This window comes from Podarcis vaucheri, assembly GCF_965113315.1.
Source record: "Podarcis vaucheri genome assembly, chromosome: 11".
In the NCBI taxonomy this organism is placed as follows: domain Eukaryota; kingdom Metazoa; phylum Chordata; class Lepidosauria; order Squamata; family Lacertidae; genus Podarcis; species Podarcis vaucheri.
In genome coordinates this window covers 34588016-34601298 of record NC_138749.1, presented here as the reverse complement: position 1 = coordinate 34601298, position 13283 = coordinate 34588016, and the positions used below count along the sequence as shown (strand labels likewise).

Sequence of the window (13283 nt, the reverse complement as noted above, 5' to 3'; positions counted from 1 at the left end):
AAACTACCATTCAGTACCTCATCCAGCAAGCCCTCCCTTCCCTCACAAATGCAAATAAACCCCACTGCAGCCAACCACAGACAACCAACCACACCCTGGGCCCCCAATCCCTCTCACAACCAAGGAAATGTAACAAGGGACTAGAAAGAGAACCTATCCAGTTGACGCTGACACAGAAGCCCACACATACACTGTAAAAAAATTAAATCTCACCACCACTCCTCCTCTCACCGCCCCCTTATTCCTGACCTTATAATGTACTTGACGCTAATGTATCATAGCAAATGTAACTGATATGTAGGAAAGACTGTACAGCCTGGAAGAAGAAATAAGGCATTTACTAAAATCTTTAATAAAAAAGTATTTAAAAAGAAAAATTTCCCCATGATTATCAAGCATCTTTATTAGTTTAGGAAAGGAAGTCTATTGTGCAATTAAGGGCTCAATTTCACTGACTTCAACAAAAAATGTTATGCCTATTATTCTCCCTAAATGCTTGACAATGGTTGCATTGTGATCATCATTGAAGGCCCCTCTTTATGTGCCTCCATCACAAGGTCCAGAGGGTGGCAACACAAGAATGGGCGATTGCACAAGTGGCTCCCCACTTGTGGAATGCTCTCTCCAAGGAGGCTCGCCTGGTGCCTTTGTTACATATCTTTACATGTACAGCCTTGGTCCTGTATACCTGAAGGAGCATCTCCATCCTCATCGTTCAGCCCAGACACTGAGGTCCAGCGCCAAGGGCCTTCTGGCGGTTCCCTCTCTGTGAGAAGTGAGGCTACAGGGAACCAGACAGAGGGCCTTCTCGGTAGTGGTGCCCACTCTGTGGAATGCCCTCCCATAAGATGTCAAGGAAATAAACAACTACCAGTACCTGACTTTTAGAAGACATCTGAAGGCAGCCCTGTTTAGGGAAGTTTTTAATGTTTAATGCTGTATTGTGTTTTTAATATTTGATTGGGAATCGCCCAGAGTAGATGGGGAAACCCAGCCAGATAGGCGGGGTATAAATAAATAAACAATTATTATTACTACTATTATTATTATAATAATAAAAAACATTACAGTGGTACCTCTGGATGCGAACGGGATCCATTCCGGAGCCCCGTTCACATGCTGAAGTGAATGCAACCCACATCAACGCGTGCACAGGTCGTGATTCGCCGCTTCCGCGCATGCACATGACGTCATTTTGAGCATCTGCACATGCACAAGCAGTGAAACACGGAAGTAACGCGTTCTGTTACTTCTGGGTCACCGCGGAGCGCAACCCAAAAATGCTCAACCTGAAGCTACTTCAACCTGAGGTATGACTGTACTCTTCTCCCAGGCATTTGGCTCATTAAACAATGTATTATCTTGTGTGGAGCAGGGTATTGCCTTTGTTTGTTATTATGGTATATATTTGTTTTGTATATTGTAAAGCACCCTGTGATTTTTGGATTAAAGGCAGTATCAAAATTTGATTAATAATAATAATAATGTTCTTTTTCTCTGCATTTTATTTATTTATTGTTTATTTATTCATTCATTTTTGTATTGGTGTTGTTGTGATACAAGGTTAAAACTGAACTTTTGGGGAAATAAGCTCCACACTAGTTTTTAACTTCTTAGTTACAGCATAAACAATTTTGTTTGTTTTATGCCTTTTGGTATCCTCTTGTTCACTGCATTGTTAACATCTCCCCCCCCCTTCTGAAACAAAAAAAATTCATGCCTGGCGTTCTAGCTAGATTTTCTGTTAATTTGTCTTTTACATAGCCCATTAGCACTCTGCATGGAGGAATAGTAAAGAGGAAGGTCACTGACTTCCCCTTCCCTCAGCCTGGCCCTTACATCTTCACCACCAGTGGGTTGTGGGGGAAGTTAGCTGGCACTATGTGCCTCCCCGCCAAAAAATAAATACCGTATTTTTCGCTCTATAACACGCACTCGACCACAACACACACGTAGTTTTTAGAGGAGGAAGGTCCGTAGGCATGCCACCTGTAGGCATTCCCTCCACAACACGCACAGACATTTCCCCTTACTTTTTAGGAGGAAAAAAGTGAGTGTTATGGTGCAAAAAATAAGGTAAATGCCCCAGCTTAAAATGTGGCTGTCCTATCTAACAAGGAAAACTGACGGCAGGGCTAAGGCCCACCCTCTCATAGGAATTTGATTTCATTGCCCAAACTAGCACATTGAAGCCCACTTCTAAGGTGCCTACAGCCAACCGGTGAAAATCTACCTAACTATTTGGAAATCACGGCACTAGGGCTTTGGAAATCGCTAATTCAAGTGGCTTGGAGCTCAAAAAATCATGTTGAGTTTAATGTTCTTTACTGTCACCCATTGGTCTAATGACCATCTCTGCTGAAACAGCAACAGCAACAAAATTGCAACAATGATATTGTACAGCTGAGATGCCGTCTGCCAACAGGAAATCAACGAGTGCTGTCAAAATCCCATTCAAAAACAGAATCGTAGGCCACTCTGAAATTCGTTTTGTTTCCACTGTGTCTTACTCTCCCCACAAGATGCAGCGGTTCCTAGGATTTCCAAGTATGGGCAAAGTTTTAGTCATTCTCAGGCTACATTACATATTGTCACAGAAGAAGAAGAGTTTGGATTTGATATCCCGCTTTATCACTACCTGAAGGAGTCTCAAAGCGGCTAACATTCTCCTTTCCCTTCCTCCCCCACAACAAACACTCTGTGAGGTGAGTGGGGCTGAGAGACTTCAGAGAAGTGTGACTAGCCCAAGGTCACCCAGCAGCTGCATGTGGAGGAGCAGAGACGCGAACCCAGTTCACCAGATTATGAGTCTACCGCTCTTAACAACTACACCACACAGATCTCAATAGGGATCATGCAGAAAGAACTTTGCCTAGTCATCTCCCTATCTTTTGCTTTAGATACTTTAGAGAATATAAAGGACTGCATACAGTTCCTTCACGTCCTGTGCCACATGTAAGAGAGCCCAAGATGTGTGTCAAACTGTGAGACATGATTGGTGCCAACGGTATGTTTATTTGCTAATGGAAACAACAGAAGCAAGAACTAAAATGACATACCCAAAGCACCACAGTAAGGGGGAACCCATTTTGGATATTTTGAAGTACCCTACCACCCTATCAAGGGACGCGGGTGGCGCTGTGGGCTAAAGCCTCAACGCCTAGGGCTTGCCGATCGAAAGGTCGGCGGTTCGAATCCCCGCGGCGGGGTGCGCTCCCGCTGTTCGGTCCCAGCGCCTGCCCACCTAGCAGTTCGAAAGCACCCCCGGGTGCAAGTAGATAAATAGGTACCGCTTACCAGCGGGAAGGTAAACGGCGTTCCGTGTGCGGCTCTGGCTCGCCAGAGCAGCGATGTCACGCTGGCCACGTGACCCGGAAGTGTCCCCGGACAGCGCTGGCCCCCGGCCAATAAATGTGAGATGGGCGCACAAACCCCACAGTCTGTCAAGACTGGCCCGTTCGGGCAGGGGTACCTTTACCTTTACCTTACCACCCTATCAATAATTATTGATTATGAAAACACTATTTTATTTTCATTTAGTCTGCATAAGAATCAGAATTGTCCAGAGGCAAAAAGAAGGACTAGAAATGGTCATGCTGGGTTTCACGTGTGGCCCATTAACAAGTATCAATCTTTAAAATGGGAACAGAGTTTCTTATGTGGATCAATAATAGAACAAAGGCTGCAAAGTGCAATACAAAACAGAAAGTTGCTACATAAATTATCAATAAAAAGCATGTATTTCAACATGATTTTTTTTAAAAAAAGTTTTAAATGCCTCATGGAAAATCACAGTTGTGTTTTTTTATATATATAAAAAATCAAATTCTACCAACATATATCCTATTTTATAAAGCTTTTAAAATATACATAAATAGGCAATAATTGTAATGCTGTTTTAAAGTTTTTAAAGCATTTTATCTTTTCCCTTGGTAGAAAGCAAGTGTATCACATATATATATAACAATCTGTGAGATGGAAGCATTCTGCATATCTTTTGTTCTTGCAGAATTGTGCCAATACTAAGTTGAAACATTTTTTAATAAGACCTGCTCTGCTTGTGAGAAGAAAAGCTCTAATAATAATTTGAACTGTTGGTATTTAGAGAAACTGAAATTATATGAGTCTGATCAGCTATGAAAGTCTGGATATGCTAACAATTCATTCATTATGGTAAAATGCCCCCCACCCCATTACAGCTATTTTTCTATTGTTAATAATCTGTCAGCATTTTCATTTCCAATCCTGATTATCAGCAGTTTGCAGAAAAATGTCTCCAAAAGTACTCAGATTTTTGATGCTGTCAGAAGAAAATAGAGAATTTTTTTTTTTGCAGAAAATTAAATGACTACAAATGCATTATGGAAGAATAAAATGGTGTGTTAATGGTTTGAGAATACTTGCTACATGTCAGTATTCCCCCCCTTTCATGGGAGGAAAAGGAGAATAAAATTCACCCAAATTTCACATATTCCATAGCATTGTTTTATTTCAAGCACCCTGGTGGCTTGCTTGTGTTAGTTAACTTGCCTTGGGTCACTAGTATTACTCTGAAAACATAAGGCCTTGTTCTCTTGGGGTATAGCGCCATAAACATTTTCAAGAAAACGCAAGTGGTAAGTACTGTGTCAGTACTGACACATTCTTCACTCAAGTCCATGACAACTATTGAGGTTGTGCTTAAACCTTTAGAAATCCTAAAATGTGCCATACTAAGCAGGATGCAAGAACTTTAGGCCAACATAGTATTTGTTCCTTTTCAATGGGTTTTGGGGTTGGTTGGTTTTTTGTTATATGTATATATTGTACATCACGATCCACCCACATGTATGGATGAGGGAGAATTTTGGTTCAGTTCAGATTTATAGGTGAACTCATGTAATTCATACTTTCCAAAACAATACACAACCTGAGACAGTCATCCTTCAAAATTCCCATTTCTCTTAATTTTTCAGGGCAGTTCTCCAGCAAAGTAAAGGGTACAAAAATGCATACGGTGGGGTAAAAATTCACATTCATTCATTCAACCTTTATTGGCATGATTTGGACAATAAAAGTCATAAAAGAGAAAGAGAGAAACCATGCATAAAACATTGGTAATCCAGACATATTAAACACATAAAACGTACACATAAAGACTCAGCAGTCACCACTAAGTAAAATATAAGTAGTTTCAAATTTGACTTTAAAAATCTCTGCCAAACTCACATATTAGTCGAAATAGTGGATTATATAGGGGGAAATTGTTTTGCAAAAATGTGTACATTGGGATTAACTTCCACTAAAATGCTGGTGGATTTTAAAGTGAACTACTTTAACAAATAAATTGCAAACCGATGTGGAAATGTGGAGAACCGTATTTAAGAATGGAAAAATGAGAAACTGAGAGAAACCAAAATTGACAGATTTGCCCCTCCAGTTTTCTCTTGATCATCTGAATTTGTAAAACTCCTATTTTCCTTAATGGCCACCCACCTGTAAAATGAAAAGCCTTATCAAATATAGGAGATCAATAAAACAATGTGCGGGACCACCCTAAACAAGTGAAGTATTTTGTTGCAACAGGAAGAACCGCAGGGGAACTATGGAACGGTCTGTTTCTGTTTCTCATTCTCACCCAGGGCATATGGCCAAATCCCTTGATCAGCTTGATTAGCAGCCATTCACAGTCACATCATGCATAGAAATATAGCTAGTTTAAAGATACTCAGAAGTGAAAATTTTCCAGGAACTTTGAAGTCTTGCCCATGAGATATATAAAGAAGATCTGATCAGCAGAAAACATTTTCATGCTGAAAATTCAAGCCTTGTTCTTTCTGTATTTTCCAGACACTGTAGTCTTGGCTGGAGAATCTATGTGTGTACAAAATGGGCAGCTCCTGTTCATTGTAAAATTTATTGGAGCCAGCACCTCTGTGTGGCAGAGTCTGGGATGAGAGACCTTTGTGTTCAAGGAACTTTCTTTTCCATAGCTGGCACTATGTTCGGGGGTGGAGAAGGTTTCGTATAAGATTCAAAGACAAAGTGAAATAATCATCTCAGTCAATAGCCATTAACGACCTACAGCATCACAGAAGCACCATGCAAAAAAAACCCGAAGTGAGTATATAATTGCCTTTCTGAGATTTTATCATTGTTTTAATAACGCTTCTTTTTAAGAAGGGCTATAAGATCAGATGGAATAAAGTGTTCTTTTTCTTGAAGATCCATCATCATATTTGCAATACCAGTTCAGTTATATGGTGAAAAATCTTGCAACATGCCTTGTGACAGAGAGTTCCAAGCCTAGCTGTTTTAGAGTTGTCTGTCAAGGCCATGCTTTTCTCCCTAAGATATATAAAGCCTGGCATTCATTCTCCTATTATTTAATGCTGTGCTTAAAAGAAGAAGCAGGTCGGAAGAGCCTTATTAATGTCAAGACAGTAATGCTAATTGCACTCTTCTTATTTCTTTGGTTTCCCCTCCCCTCTGTAATTATATTGTGAAACAAAAAATGAATATTCCCATTGATTATAAAATATGGTGCCTAAAAGCATTTAGTTCTTCTCAAATGGAAAAGGGGGATATATAGTCTCCCATATGTTGCCAACCAACCTCCAAAATTTCTGCTTTCAACCTATATAACCTTAAATGACTCAAGCCCGTTATATTTACAATCATGTATTCTCTCATAGGCCCTTCCGTATTCAGTTAGCTTCTTTATTTATTTATTTATTTATTCATTCATTCATTTGTTTGTATAGTTATTTTTTAAATCACGTTCTAAACCACTTAATATTTTAAAATCTCTAAGTGAATTTTAAAATACAACATAAAAACACTAAAGTTCACTAAAATGGTACCATAAAAACAGACAAGGACAGACATTCAGTGACCAGTCTTATGGCTTAAAGAAAGGCAAAAAGATGTCTTCTTACGAGGTGACTGAAGCAATGAATGGATGATGCTTCACATACAGGAATTCCCATCAACGCTGACCATTGGTCATGTTCACTGAGGCTGATGGGAGCTTTAGTCCAACATCTGGATTGGCTACCTTGGTCTTGGTTCTTAACATTCCCCTCTATCTGATGTTTCTGTGCTCCTAGGCTGACTGAACTTCCAGCTGTGGCATCTGCTGGGTCCACAGCTACTCTGTATCCCGACGTCTCTTCATTCTCCAAATGAAGACAGATCTCCACTACAGTGTGTTTGTGTATATATTTACTTTACATTATTGTTACCTACCCCAAACCTTAGTGATGAGGTGCAGGGTGAAATTAAAAAGAACGAACTCCTAGTGAAAGCCTAATATTTAATATTGAAATACAGTTACAACTTCAGTTTATTGAGGAACTATTACCACAAACATTATCTAGTGTATTCTGGAGGTGCTTTGGGCATATTGAGCTCACTAAATTCTCTTAAACTCATGACAAAAATATTAATCATCAAACCTTATCAACGTAATGTGTGAATTCTAGACTGTTTTGCACACTGTGAATTAACAGTGAAATCATGCGCATGTTTCCTTAGATGCCATGACTTTCCAGTAGCAGCAAAACTGGATGCCCTCATCTCTCTCTCCTGCAATAAGACATGTATCAGTCTCTACAGCCACAGCGGGTGCTGTAACTCTCTAATGGCTTGACTTTACTCTTGAAGGCGCAATCTCCCACTGTTTCCCAAGACAGATGCATCCCAACAACAAAAATTCCTTAGTAACTACATTTCAGATTATAGTGTTATAGCCAATGGTGTACTCCCACTTAAAAGTCATTGTCTTTGCTCAGTCATGCAATGGAAAGGGCTTGTACATGGGGCACTTACAAGAAAGCTCAGAATTTTTCTTCTGAGAAGGTATCACCTTCCCATATTGCGACTGACACTCTAGAGTGAATTGCAGAAGCATTCCCATTGTACTTTGCCATTTTGATTTGGAAAAAGTTCTTGAATTAGGGTGGTCCCATTTTTATGGTAGGTTGCTGGATACAAATTTCACAGGATCCAAGTGGAATGTTTCTTTCCTGTTGCTGGCATCCGCGTCCTAAAATATTCACCTGTCTCCCTACCTGCAAAACTATCTTGCAACATGAAGGTGTATAGGATCTTTCCCATTTACCTGCTGGTGCAGCGAGCCTTAGGACTGGGCCGTTGGTCAGGCCAAGGTCCCACAGGAAGCCGGAACAATTTGGATTGATTCAGAGTCTTAGGGAGCTTTAAAGAAACATAGAAAAATACTGTACATGTAATTTGATTAGATTTGGATGTTTAATGGGTCATATTTAACTTGTCAACCCAAGCACTATGGTGCTGAAGTGGAAACAAAGTGTTATTTTGCTTTGATTTTATTTTTAAAGGTTTGAATGCTTGCATTATACAAAATCCTGTATACAACATTTATAATTTTTGTAGTTTATTTTTACTGATATTGAAAATAGCTATAGAGAGAGTGCACATGTACATGTTGGTGTGTAATACACGTATATAAACTGCCATAGCCACACTCTCTATTTAAAATGTCATGGTGTTTATTACAGCTATAAACATCTAATGGCTGAGTATTGAATACACGGTTGTTTATTAAATCCGGCAAGATTTAATTAAACAATTCTTCTGCTTTAAATATAACATTTTCTCATTTTCTGTAATCTTAGAAGGGATTTTCATTGTTCTCTTTTAAACCTTTGAAATTTCCATCAGTTTCCCTTTCAAAATTCCATGTGCTGAGAAATTGTAGCGGGGGCGGGGGGGCGGGTAACATGACAAGCAGGTAATTAAATAAATGTTTTGAAATATCCATGTTATGGAAGAACTCCATTCAGTTCATGTCTTGGAATATGTCTTTTGATTCCATTACAACGAAGAAAGTGTAATTAAGAAAGAAAGAGAGTTGCCCCAGATAAGTAAATCAATAATAATAATAAAAAATCACCACCAAATTGATTTCCTCTCTTGGGATTTGTTTTTCTCTTAGATTCATGAGTATGGTTATTATCAGACCTGGAAAGCTCTTTTTCTATTCAAATTAAGCATCACATCATTAGAGATTCCTAGATAAAAGAACACACTACATCTGCACACATCTGCATTCTCAGCATCACATTACTGTGGTATACCAAGCGATTGCAATGTGTACTCCTCTTCTGCAAGGAGCAGTGTTAAATTATCACCTAAATACAAAACATATCTTTGGTTCAAACCCACTATCAATGCCATGCTTTTACCCACAAGATTTATGACATGTATCCAACCTACCAATTTTGTACTGTTTCATGGCTAAATGAGTGGAGTACGTTTAATGCATGCAACATAATATTCAAAACAGTGGCTGCTCTTTATTATTTATTGCTTTAGATCTGAATGATTATCACTGGTATCCTCATTTTTGTGATCCTTCTGGATCAGAACCTTTTCTGTTAACCACCTGGTGCTATGATGCTCTGTTCTAAACGGATTAATCTTACACAAACACTGCATACCCTTAACCTCAAGTGACTATAAGGTAAAATGGGAAATGGTATTTAGTCCTAACAAATGCATTGTCCTCTAATTTCTCAGGGCCCTTAGGCTTTCATTAACCCATTCCATCTTCAAAGCAATAAAAGGTCCATTTCTTTCTCTAAATGCCATTCATAAAAACAAACAAAAACACCCTTTGTTCCGTGAATAAATACACCCCCCTGCCAAGCCCATATTGGCATACACCAAAAATTCTAATAATAAAGTACAGTAATAAAGAATATAGTGCAGGATGTAAGATCACAGTGTTTGGTAATCCATGTTGTACGAGTTCAATGGCATCTCATTTACATGTTGCTCATGTTTATGCAAGCTACTGGCAAATGCAGCAGTAGTGGCCATTGCAATCAGCTATACAGGAAAAGGCTGCAAATGGCAGCTACTGTCTATATAGTAATACATTTTTTTCCATTTAGAAACAAAAGCAGCAACCAAGATATACAAATATCTGACAGGAAAACCCAGTACAATTTGCTTTGGGAGTGAAAACAAAAAAGAGAGAAACACATATTTTAACACACACACCCTCCTGATATGTTCAACCCAGCCCTCGTCTCCTTTTTTTTTAAAAAAAGGGGGGGGAGAAATGGCTTTTATGTTATAGGAATTCTGCTGGTGATGAAAACACCATACAGCCAATCAAACTGTGATGCTCTAGAGCCATCCAAAGTAGAAGCCTAGCTAGTGTTTAAAATAACCCTGATGAATTATTCATTGAGAGTTGATGTTTATGCAAATTTCCGAAGCGTATGCCCACCTGACCGCCATGGGTTAATGATAGTAAGGGGGGGCAGAAACCCAAAACCATGCATACGAAAACCAAAACCTAAAGCAAACCACCAATCTTTAAGCATTCTCCAGAACCTATATAATCAAATGATAATACTCTTTCATTAAATACATAAAAAGAATTACAACCCTTACCTGCTTAGCTTTGTAGGGCCCTCAGATTTTCTGGATGAAATAACTGTGGTGCAACCAATAAAACTGAACTGAAAAGCTGATTAAGGGCACTTACTTAATGCAAAGCCACTCACTGAATATTCATATGATGCCTGTGTTTATGCAAATTAAGGCAAAAGAAAGCCCAAGGGGATTGGTTGCCATAGACCACAAATACTGTGTACAGCAGGAAGGGGGGGGGGACTGAGAGAGAGAGAATGGTAACAAATAAATCTTGAAATTCATAGCTCGGAAATAGCAATGTGGAGTAGAGTAAAATATTAGAAGTCTAACATGAATTACTGTTTTAAGGAGCTTTATCTAATCATATCATTTTAGGCCTATCAGATATTTGCCTGCCGTACAGTAATCTATAATTATCATCATTCCAAGAGGTGCTGTCAGAAGTGTGTTCAACGTTATTTATTCTGTAACTATTTATGTAAGCAAGGTCCTTAAGCATATCAAGTAGGAGAGGGGGGGGAGAATCATAATTACAACAGAACTGCTGGTGTAAGTACAGTGGGAACAAAACCCATAGGCAAATGCCACCCTTTATTAAGGGTGACTTTTCAAGCAAAATGATCCTAAAAACTGGTGTGTCAGCGGGAGACTGCTGAGGAGGGATTTAGGTCTTGACTTTCTTAATTTGGATGCAAAGAATGCTTTGTTTCCGACGTGCCTTTATTTTCTTTGATGTCCCTAGCCTTCTGCACTGATACGTCGCTTCATTCCCCCCCCCCCATCCCATTCAAAGGGCTTTTCTAGAGAGGGGGGAAACTATTTATAGATTATGTTTGAAGGCTACACCAAAAATTCTGTCTTGTTCAGGGACAGACCGTATTTGCATATGTTCTTGTTAGTAGCCCCATGATGTTAATAACATTTGATACGTTTTCAAATTGGAATGCTGCGGTGTACCAGCTCGACTGCTTTTCTGATAGGCAAGAAATGTAAGATGACACAAAGTGTTCCTCCCCTTTAGATAATTGCTTATGACTTAGCCTTACCTTTTCCATTCCAGTCAATACAAAATTCAGATTTTGATTCGATGATCCCCATTAGGGGCAATCCAAGATTAAACCTGATCACTGTTATCTAAAACTTTGGGAGATTTCAGAAACTGATATGTGCATGGTTTGTTCCTCCTTTCCTGTTTGTGGGTACACAAATAGCATTAATATCCTCATTTCTCAATCATTAGTCAAATGCTATGTCTTATGGTCACTTAGAGATTATTGCACCAGCAAACAATTTCCTAATGAGAGCCAATAATGGTGGTATGATACCTACCGCATTTTTCGCTCTATAAGACGCACCAGACCATAAGACGCACCTAGTTTTTGGAGGAGGAAAACAAGAAAAAAATATTCTGAATCTCAGAAGCGAGAACAAGAGGGATCGCTGCGCAGCAAACCCTCTTGCTGTTCTGGCTTCTGGGATAGCTGCGCAGCCTGCATTCGCTTCATAAGATGCACACACATTTCCCCTTACTTTTTAGGAGGGAAAAAGTGAGTCTTATAGAGCAAAAAATACGGTATATTCTATTTTGCTACTTTTAAAACCTGCACATCTAGTTTCCAGTTATTTCTACTGCCATCTGTTGGCATCTGGCAACACTTCACAGAATTGTATGTACCTTGATGTACCTTTGTATGTACCTTGATTCAAGGAAAAAGCAACTTTGGGAAGGGTGTTTACATTGAAAAAGTGGTAGGAGGGAATGTTTGACCATTCCAACTGCTGCCACTTTTCTGTTCCAAATCACTTTCAGTCAAGCTGCTTTCCCCCACCTGGTAGAGAGCCAGAAAATATGCTTCACCTCTTCAAATGGTACTGGAACCTCATAAAGGAGGGGGGAGCAGCAATTCACAAGTACCTCAGAAGAGCCCTACTGAATCAGACTACAATCTTATCTAGTCCAGCGCCCTGTTCCCCCAAAGTGGCCAAACAGATGCCTCCTTGAAGCCCACACACCAGAAATGAGAGCAACAGCCCTCTCCTCCAGTTGTCTCCCAGAGACTGTCAGTTTGCATTTCTTAGCTCATAAAGTATTGATCTGATGTGTTGAGATCTTTCCTGTTCTGCTTGGTTCAAGAGTGTTCTGGAAGGTTCTTGTTTGGGTTATTCCTTCTGAGAAGCTGAGTACAGATGGTTTAAACTGGTTCTGTTATCTTTCTGTCAAGCTCATGCTGGCTATAATAGTAAGGCCAGAAGAAGCCTAGGTTTTACTTTCTCTTTCTCTTTCTATCTCTTTGTTTTGGTGTTCTGTTCTGTATGCTATAGTGTTAAGGTTTAGTCTTATTATAAGTATTGTAAGTTTTATTGTAAGTGCTGTGACTGGAATTTTATGCACTGTGCCAATCCTGATTGTACTGGATTTGTGACCATTATACTTATTTACCTTCAGTAGCAGTAAAGCTCTGCTGGATAAAGTACAATTGCCTCTGGTCTATTTTTTGGGAACTCTGCATCGTGTTTAAGTTTTTTCCACCCCAGAAGGGAGCAACAGAGACTGATATTGAGACATAGTGCCTCTGATCCTACAGATGACATATGGCCATCCTGACTAGTAGCTTGATAGGTATGAATAACTTTTTCATTTGACTGGTGGAAATTCATTGCAATTTCTGCAGCTACCCTTAGGACATAGCACACTTCTTTATAGACTGCAGGGACAGAAGAATAAGCTTATATCTGCCCATGGTTGGGTTGCCATAGGTCCTCTTTTCCCAGGACACATCCTCTTTTTCATGAGTAGAGTCACCATAGCGATCGATAGTTAAAAGTAGAACTCAGCAAATGTGTCCTCTTTTTTGCTCTCCAAAATATGGCAACCC

General features: G+C 39.4%; 1 long non-coding RNA gene across 5 annotated transcripts in view; it reads right to left on the bottom strand.

Moving 5' to 3' along the window:
• Positions 1-10540, bottom strand: part of LOC309514733 — a 92117-nt gene extending 81577 nt beyond the window's left edge. For 4 of the 5 annotated variants that reach the window (XR_014212146.1, XR_014212147.1, XR_014212148.1 and 1 more), the window contains exon 1: positions 10426-10540. This is a non-coding gene — a long non-coding RNA (uncharacterized lncRNA). Of the gene's footprint in view, positions 1-8101; positions 8190-10425 lie in introns of those variants that run through there. The other variant, XR_014212150.1, reaches the window with a different exon arrangement.
• Positions 10541-13283: the final 2743 nt, after the last annotated feature.